This window comes from Ammospiza nelsoni, chromosome 4 (assembly GCF_027579445.1).
Source record: "Ammospiza nelsoni isolate bAmmNel1 chromosome 4, bAmmNel1.pri, whole genome shotgun sequence".
Lineage (NCBI taxonomy): Eukaryota > Metazoa > Chordata > Aves > Passeriformes > Passerellidae > Ammospiza > Ammospiza nelsoni.
The window spans coordinates 40,463,935-40,471,433 of NC_080636.1; the positions used below are offsets into that span (position 1 = coordinate 40,463,935).

At 61.0% G+C, this 7,499-nt stretch overlaps 1 long non-coding RNA gene across 1 annotated transcript; it reads right to left on the minus strand.

The window, feature by feature from the left end:
• Positions 1-2,603: 2,603 nt before the first annotated feature.
• LOC132072449 (uncharacterized) lies at positions 2,604-6,489 on the minus strand. The gene is made up of 5 exons (XR_009418318.1): positions 6,403-6,489; positions 6,179-6,301; positions 5,367-5,581; positions 4,842-4,996; positions 2,604-3,739 (listed from the first exon to the last, which is right to left on the minus strand). It is a non-coding gene; the product is annotated as an uncharacterized LOC132072449 (long non-coding RNA).
• Positions 6,490-7,499: the final 1,010 nt, after the last annotated feature.

Consider the following 7,499-nt stretch of genomic DNA (forward strand, 5'->3'; position numbering starts at 1 on the left):
TTTGCTCACTCAGAGCACGGTGCGGACAGGAGCCCTCTGTGCGGGCTCCGCAGGTGAGGCGCGGAGGTTTTGGCCTCCCCTTCTCTCCCTCTCTCTATTCGTCCTTCCTTCTCTGCGTATTCCCTTTCTTCCTCGCCCTGAAACGCTCCTTTCCTCTCAAACCTGATCCCCCTCACTCCTTCCTGTCCTGTCCCTTCGCTTCTCCTTCTATTCCTCCTCTCTCCACCGTCCCTCTTCTTCCCCTCGGCCTTTCCCTTCCTCTCCCGCTTCCCTCCTCACTCCGACCCCTCTCCCTTCCCGTCCTCACCACCCCCATCTCTCCTGTCTCCCCATTTCCCGCTCTCCTCCTTCCCTCGCAGCCGCGGGGCTCGGGGTGCCGGGCATTAATAAAGCCCTGAGGGCCGGAGCCCGGCGCCCCCGCCCTCGCTGGGGTCCCCCCATTGCAGTGCAACACAGCGCCCCGCACCGCCGGGGCTCCGGCTGTCCCAGCATCACACTGTGGGGTTCTGGGGTGGGGGTCCCCCTCCTCCAGAGGCGGCCCAGGGGTTGGGGGGGGGGGGGGAGGGGGAATCCCTGGGGGAGGGGTCCGGTCCCGGGGGGGTGGGGCCTGGGGGGGTAACTCCCTCTCCAGGCCCCGCCCTTCTCCCCGGATCCTCTCCTCCGGACGGAGGAGCAGAGGGGGGGCGCGTCACTCTGCAGCGTAAACAGACAGACATAATAAAAAAAAAAAAAAAATTGCCAGACACACGACCGTCCCTCATAGTCCAGGCCCCTCCCCTTCGGGCCCCGGTCCGGAGGAGGGGTCCCCGGGAGGGGGCAGGGCCAGGACCCCGTCCGGCGGAGAGGATCCGGGAGAGGGGCGGAGCCTGGAGGGGGAGTTACCCCCCCACCAGGGACACCTTCCTGCGGAGGGGACACCTTCCTGCGGAGGGGGCCCCTCCTAACCCCCCCCTCCCCCCTGGGACCCCCTCCTAACGAGGGGGCCCCTGTAACTCGGACCCCCCCAGTGTGGTGCTGGGACAGCCGGAGCCCCGGCGGTGCGGGGCGCTGTGTTGCACTGCAATGGGGGGACCCGCAGAGCGGCTCCGGCCCCGTGTGGGGACCCCAGCGAGGGCGGGGGCGCCGGGCTCCGGCCCTCAGGGCTTTATTAATGCCCGGCACCCCGAGCCCCGCGGCTGCGAGGGAAGGAGGAGAGCGGGGAATGGAGAACAAGAATAGGGGAGCGCAGGAGGAGGTGTGGAAAGGTGGGGAGAGGTCGGGATGTGCAGGGCAGCAGGGGACGGGGCTGAGGGGAAGACAGGGTGGAGAAAGGAGCAGGACTGAGGGCAGGTGGGGAGCGACTGGCGGGGGGGAAGCGGAGCAGGGAGAGGGGGCAGGGGGGAGCCCGGTTGGGGAGGGAAGGAAGAGGGAGAGGATAGAGGGGTAGGGCAGGGTAAGGGAATAGGGAGAGGGGGCGGGGGGCAGCCGTAGGGGGGGGAGAGAGGGAAGGACTAGGGAGGGAGAGGGTTTGGGGGGGGGGGAGGGAAGGGTGTAGGGGAGGGGTGGAAGGGAGAGGTAGAGAGATAAACAGAACAGAAAAGAAACGTAGGAGGAGAGAAAAGAGATACAGAGCCCCTGGCAGCAGCAACCTCTCCCACCGAACACCGAGGTGCAGATGGTTCCGCTGGGGCCTCCCCGCGCCTTAAGGCCCCCCAAGGCCCCGCCCCGCGCAGCCGCACTGGGGTCCCTTACACCTGTGCGGGCCCCGCCCCTCGCACCTGTGCCGGCCCCGCCCCCGGGGCCCCGCTTTCGGCGGGGGATGCTCAGCTCGCGATGGGCGGGAGCGTCGGTCGGAGCGCTGTGCGGAGATCCGGATCGGGGAGTGCTGCTGCTGCGCGAAGTTCAAGACGCTCAGGAGTCGGGATCTGGGCCCAGGAACCCGGGTCCGGACCCTGCCGGTGTTTCCTGTGGGAGCTGGGCCGAGCCGCTTCTTCCTCGGTGGTCAGGGTGTGGGTGCTGGGGCCGGAGGATGGAGGTGGGATTGGGGATGGATCGGGGCCGGCATCACCGCGGGCAGGAAGAGCCGCTCCGGGACAGGCGCTGCCGCTCCAGCTGCGGCCGGCGCAGGGCTGGGTCCCGCCGGGGCTCCAGGCCTGCTCCGGCTGCGGCGGCAGGGAGCCGGTGCTGTGGCACTACCATGCCCGCCAGGAGGATGACGCTTCCCGGGAGCAGCCTTTTGATCACGGCTGGACGCGGGAAGGACACGGAGACCGCCCGTACCGGCCCCGGGACCCCATCAGTATCGCCGCTCGCTCAGCGCTGCTGCTGCCCCCGGCCCGGTAACCCCGGGGGGACACAGACGCCCCCGCCGGCCCGGTAACCCCGGGGGGACACAGACGCCCCCCCCCCCCCCCCCGGCCCGGTAACCCCACGAGCCCCGCGCTCCCCTACGAGCCCCAGCGCCCGCAGCCCCTTCTCTGTGCCCGCACCCCGGGGCTGCAGCGCCCCGGCCGGGAGCAGCTGCTCTGGGACGGCCGCTGGGGCCGAGGCGTTGCTGCTCCTGCTCCAGTTGTGCCTGTGTGGGACTGGAGCCCCAGGGAAACACAAGGGAAAAACCCCCAGTGTTTAAAAAACCAGTGAAAACTGTTTGTTCTTTATTTCCAGAGCCGTGAGGATCATCGAGTCAAATGCTGAGAACTGACTGGCCCAGCTGCACATTGAACACAGAATTTTGGTCCTCTCAGCACCCTGCTTCAAACACCTGGGCCAATCCCAGGGCTGTTCCAAAGGCCCTGTGTGGGATGGGAATGACTGCTGCCAGTAAGAGAACTCCTCTGCAAATGCAGCTCCTTCCCTTCTGCTAATGCTGCTTTACACACCAAACCCTGCAATGGCCGTAGGGCACAACTGGCTGGCACTCAACATGTCAGCACCAAACCCTTCCCCATGACCCTGATTTTTCTGCCCTTTCCAGGATTTACCCAGCAGCTGTAAACGTGCTCACACAATGTCCTTCTGCTTCCCCAGAAGAAGTGAACAAGACAAGTCCTGAGGGTGACCTTGCTCCGTGGCCAAAGCTCCTCTGGAGAGTGGCAGGCGGCGTTTCCTGCAGGTGAGCGCCGCCAGGCCAAAGCGATGGCGGCGGCCGAGGCCGGGGCTGTTTCTGGCCCAGAGGCCTCGGTGTCTCCTGCTCGATGCCAGCCGTGCTCCCTGGTGTTCCCTCAGCGTGTCCCAGCTGGCTGGGAGCGCAGGGCAGGAGGAGCCAAAGCTCCTGAAGGCAAGCAGCCCCTCGTGTCTTTGGGATCTGCAGGAGGAGCTGTGCCTGCACCGTGGCTCCTGGGCCCGCTCTGAGCAGGCACGTGGAAATGCTCCAGCCTGCACAGAGAGCACCAAGAGCCCAGAAGGACCCCAAGGAGCAGCTGGCATTACCTGGGAATGGAGGCACAGGCTGTTTGCAGAGGGGCTCACACAGCAATTCCCAGTTCAGAGCTCCCACACAGCTGCAGGTATGTCCCAGCCACCCCAAATCCCTTCCCTCCTCCCCAGCCTGAGGCCATCATCCATCAGCAGCATTAAAGCCCAGGCAATCTTCCCCCACAGATACTGAATCCCAGACAGGAGCCCTCAGAGATACCTGAAAATCAGTGGGATGGAGTTTGGAGTTTTTCAGGGATCCAGCAGCAAGTGCACAAGTGAAGGAAAGCTTTCACAGGTAGGCCCCACTGGAGGTGTGCTGCAGACAGAGCTGTGCATCCCCTTCCTGAGGGAAAAGAATTTGGAGAGGCCACTGCTGAGGCTCTGAAAGGAGCTGAGCTTCTGCAGGGAGAGATGTCCCCCCCGGGCACAGGGGCTGCCCCAGCACAGGCTGGGGGCACATCTGGCCACTGCCTTCTCCTGCTTTGAACACCAACTGGATGTTCTCCACTCTGGAGCTCAGGGGGGTGAAATCAGCTCAGTTCCAGGCAGCTCTGTCCAGTGACCCCAGGGACACCACTGGGGTGAGGGTTATAAACAGCCAGTTCTATGGAATATAACCCTGTCCTTGTCCCTGTGCTGCTGAGCTTCCTTGGAAGCTCTGCTGGCTCCTGGCACAGCTGCTGTCCAAGGCAGCAGCTCTGCATGGCAATGCCCACACTCCATAGGGCACTGGGAGGTTACTGCAGCGGGAATGGAGCAGGGAATTTGGGGCTCTGGGAATAATTCATCAGAATTAGCACAGCTGACATTGAACCCCAAATCTGGGCCCCACACAGAGAACAATCTTTGTCCTGCCCTGTCAGCTCAAACCCCTGGGCTGGGAAGTTTTGGGAATAGAATAAATGGAATTACACAAATCACAGCAAGTGGCATCACCCAAAGGGACAATCCAGGTCCCAGACAATTCCTCCACAATCCACTATGGGGGGAAACACCCTGTGCCTGCCAGGAGCTCTGAGTCTGCTTTTCCTACCAGCTCCTGAGCAGTGTCAGGGCCACCATGAGAGCTTTAAAATCCAAATAAACCCCAAATCCCACACAGTGAATAATCCAAATAAAGAAATGCATTCTTGTCACCAAAGCTCAAAACTCTGTTGGGAGTTCTAACAACAAGTTAATGGGATTCCCAGGAATCTCATGAATGCTCTTGGTTTCATTTTTATGTATTTTTAATCCCTCAGTGGGCAGCCTGTACAACTTACCCTGGGATTTAGAGGCTGAGCAGGGCTGGCTTTGGATTGACCTTCACCTCTGGCCCCAGCCTGTGCAAACACACCTTGTGCCAGGGTGGGCGAGCTCATCACCTCAGCTTTTCCCTCCTAAATACCCCCTGCTTATTTCCCTGCAGATTAACTCACATTTGCCCCAAACCATCCACTCCTCACCTCCATGTGGCCTCCAAGTGTCCACTCTGTTCCTCACAGGTGCCCTGGTGGCACCACATTGGTCCCTTTGCCTTTCTCCAGCCCGAGGCCGCTCCTCTGCTTGCTCTCTCCAGTCTCATCCCACAGGGATCCTCTTCTCCCTTCCCTGCTGGCTGCTGCCAAGGAAGGAGCACACAGTGAGTCTCAGGGCTGCCCCCTCAGCCCTGGAGAGCCCTGGCTGTGGGCCCTTGGATTTCCCAGGGGAATTGTCTGCTGCTCCCCCTTCAATGACCTCAGCAATTCCCTCACAAATGCCACCTCACTGCCCCTGACATCCCCTCACATTGCATTTTCCCACACAAACAGTTCTTGTAGCCCCTCTAGATTGCCCCAGGTTTGCAGCTACATGAATGGCATCATCTGTGCCCACTGCTTGTTACTCACCCAACCAAAATCAAGAGCAAATGTTGGTTGGGCTTTAATAACAACTTGAAATAACTTTAAAGCAAAACAAGTCACCTTTTTCTTCTGTGTTTCTGGACTTACCTCCGAGGATGTGTGCTGAGCTCTGGGTGGAGGGGCCTGTCAGGCTGAATGGCTGAGTTTGTGTTCTTCTCACTGGGGCACCAGAAATCCCCCAGTCCCTTTTCCCAGGCTGTTCCCAGGCTGTGGCAGCACAGGCAGATGCAGCTCTCAGCACTCCCTGCTCCAAACACAACTCTGGCCTCCGCTGCAATCTGTCTCTGCTGGGAGGCTTTCTCCTAGAGAAATCAAAGGATTGCTCATGGCAACTGGGAGAATGAATTTGCACAAAGGGAAGTAAGGAATAAAATCCTGCTCCAGGAGCCCTTGGGATCTGCAGGGCTGCTTAGGGAAGGGGACAGTCACTCCCTGCAGTGCCCCCAGCCCCACCTGCAGCACCAGCACAGGCTGCCAGCTGGGCTCTGCCAGCCCCTCTCCCTGTGCTGCTCCCTCTCAGTGCCCTGGGCAATCCAGCCCTGAGCCTGGGCAGCCCCAAGCTCTGGCTGGCAGCCCAGGGACAAAGGGACACTGCCAGGGATGAGGCACATTCCCAGCAAACGCTCCCAGCAGAGCACACAGGCACCCCTGGAGCTCCTGCAGGGGCTGGCAGGAGGGCACAGCCCCCGTGGGGCGGCAGTGGCAGTGACAGCAGCAAACTGCCACGGTCTGGTGGCACAGCAGAGACACCAAGGGCAGCAGTGCCCATGGGAGGGGCACAGTTAATGCTGCTCCCTGTGCTGCCCCATCCCAGCAGGAAAGCTCCAGGGGGATGGACACTCCTCCCCTTCCCCCAGCCCCAGGTAAGCACTGCTCAGTTTCACACAGCCAGCTCTCACCTCCAGCTGCTCTGGGGCTGCTGCCACATCCCTGCCAAGGTGCCAAAGCCACTTGGGACAGGGCTCCCTCCGTGTCCCAGGGCTTGGGGATGGCAGGGACCAGGGTGCTCCAGCAAGGACAGCCTGAAACCAGAGCAGATGTCTCAGGGTCAGCAACAGGCTGGAGACGGGAGTTCTAAACCCAGATTGCTGAAAACAGCCCCCAAAATGTTCTATGATCACACCTTTAAAATGGCTCCAAAGGGCAGCAGCTCTGGTCAGTACCTGCACGATTCCCTGTGCCAGCCCTGGCTCACTGAAAAACAAAACAGATCAACCATCACACAGGCCCTGTTTGCAGAATTCCTGATCCAAACCCTCACCTTTCCTGCCCAGCACTGAGTGGAATCTGACACAGCACTAATAAGTAACCTTTGCTGAGAGCAGCCACCACCCCAGTCCTCCAGCCTTGGCAAGATCTGCAGTGAATGGACCTAAGTTCTAATCCTGAACCTAAATTTCTGTCAGTTTTTGTTAGAAAGATACTGGACAGTAAATCATGCAACGGAATTTAAAAGTTGCACAAGGAATAACAAGGCCCAGAGTAAACCCAACCACCCCCATCACTGCTCCACCCCGTTTTGGGAGAAGTACTGATATCATTTCAAATACTCCCCTTCCCTCCCACTCAGTCCTTCCCTGCACATCCCTGGAGAGGATTGACTCCATCTTTTGTTCCCAAGAGCCCCTCTCCAGCCCAAAGCCCACTTCTCACAGACACAAACTGAGCAAGCCTGAGGCATTGCTCCCAGCAGCAGGTGCAATTGCTGAACTCCCTTCTCCCTGGATTGCTCCTCTAAGCACTTGCAGGAAACTCACCTGAGCCCAGAGCCTGTAGTGCTTTCCCAGAGGGAAACAGAGCCTGATGGGCCACAGCTCTGGCCACATTGCCTTGTTCCTGCTGACCTGGGAGGCCACAGGTGAGCCCAGTCCCTCAGAGCCCATCCCTGGGCACCAGGAGAGCTGGAGCTGTTCCCAGATCCCAGTGCCCTGCAGGGCTGTGCTGACAGAGCACAGGCTGAGCTCTGTGCCCACACCATCCCTCATTCTCCTCCCACTGCTGCCAAACCCTCCCAGCCCTGCCCCTGCATCCGTGCCAGGGCCAGGGCCTGCCCCAGCAGGAGCTGTCACCCAGCCCAGCCCAGCCCCAGCAGGAGCTGTCACCCAGCCCTGCCCTGCCCTGCCCTGCCCCAGCAGGGGCTGTCACCCAGCCCTGCCCTGCCCCAGCCCCAGCAGGAGCTGTCACCCAGCCCTGCCCTGCCCTGCCCCAGCAGGAGCTGTC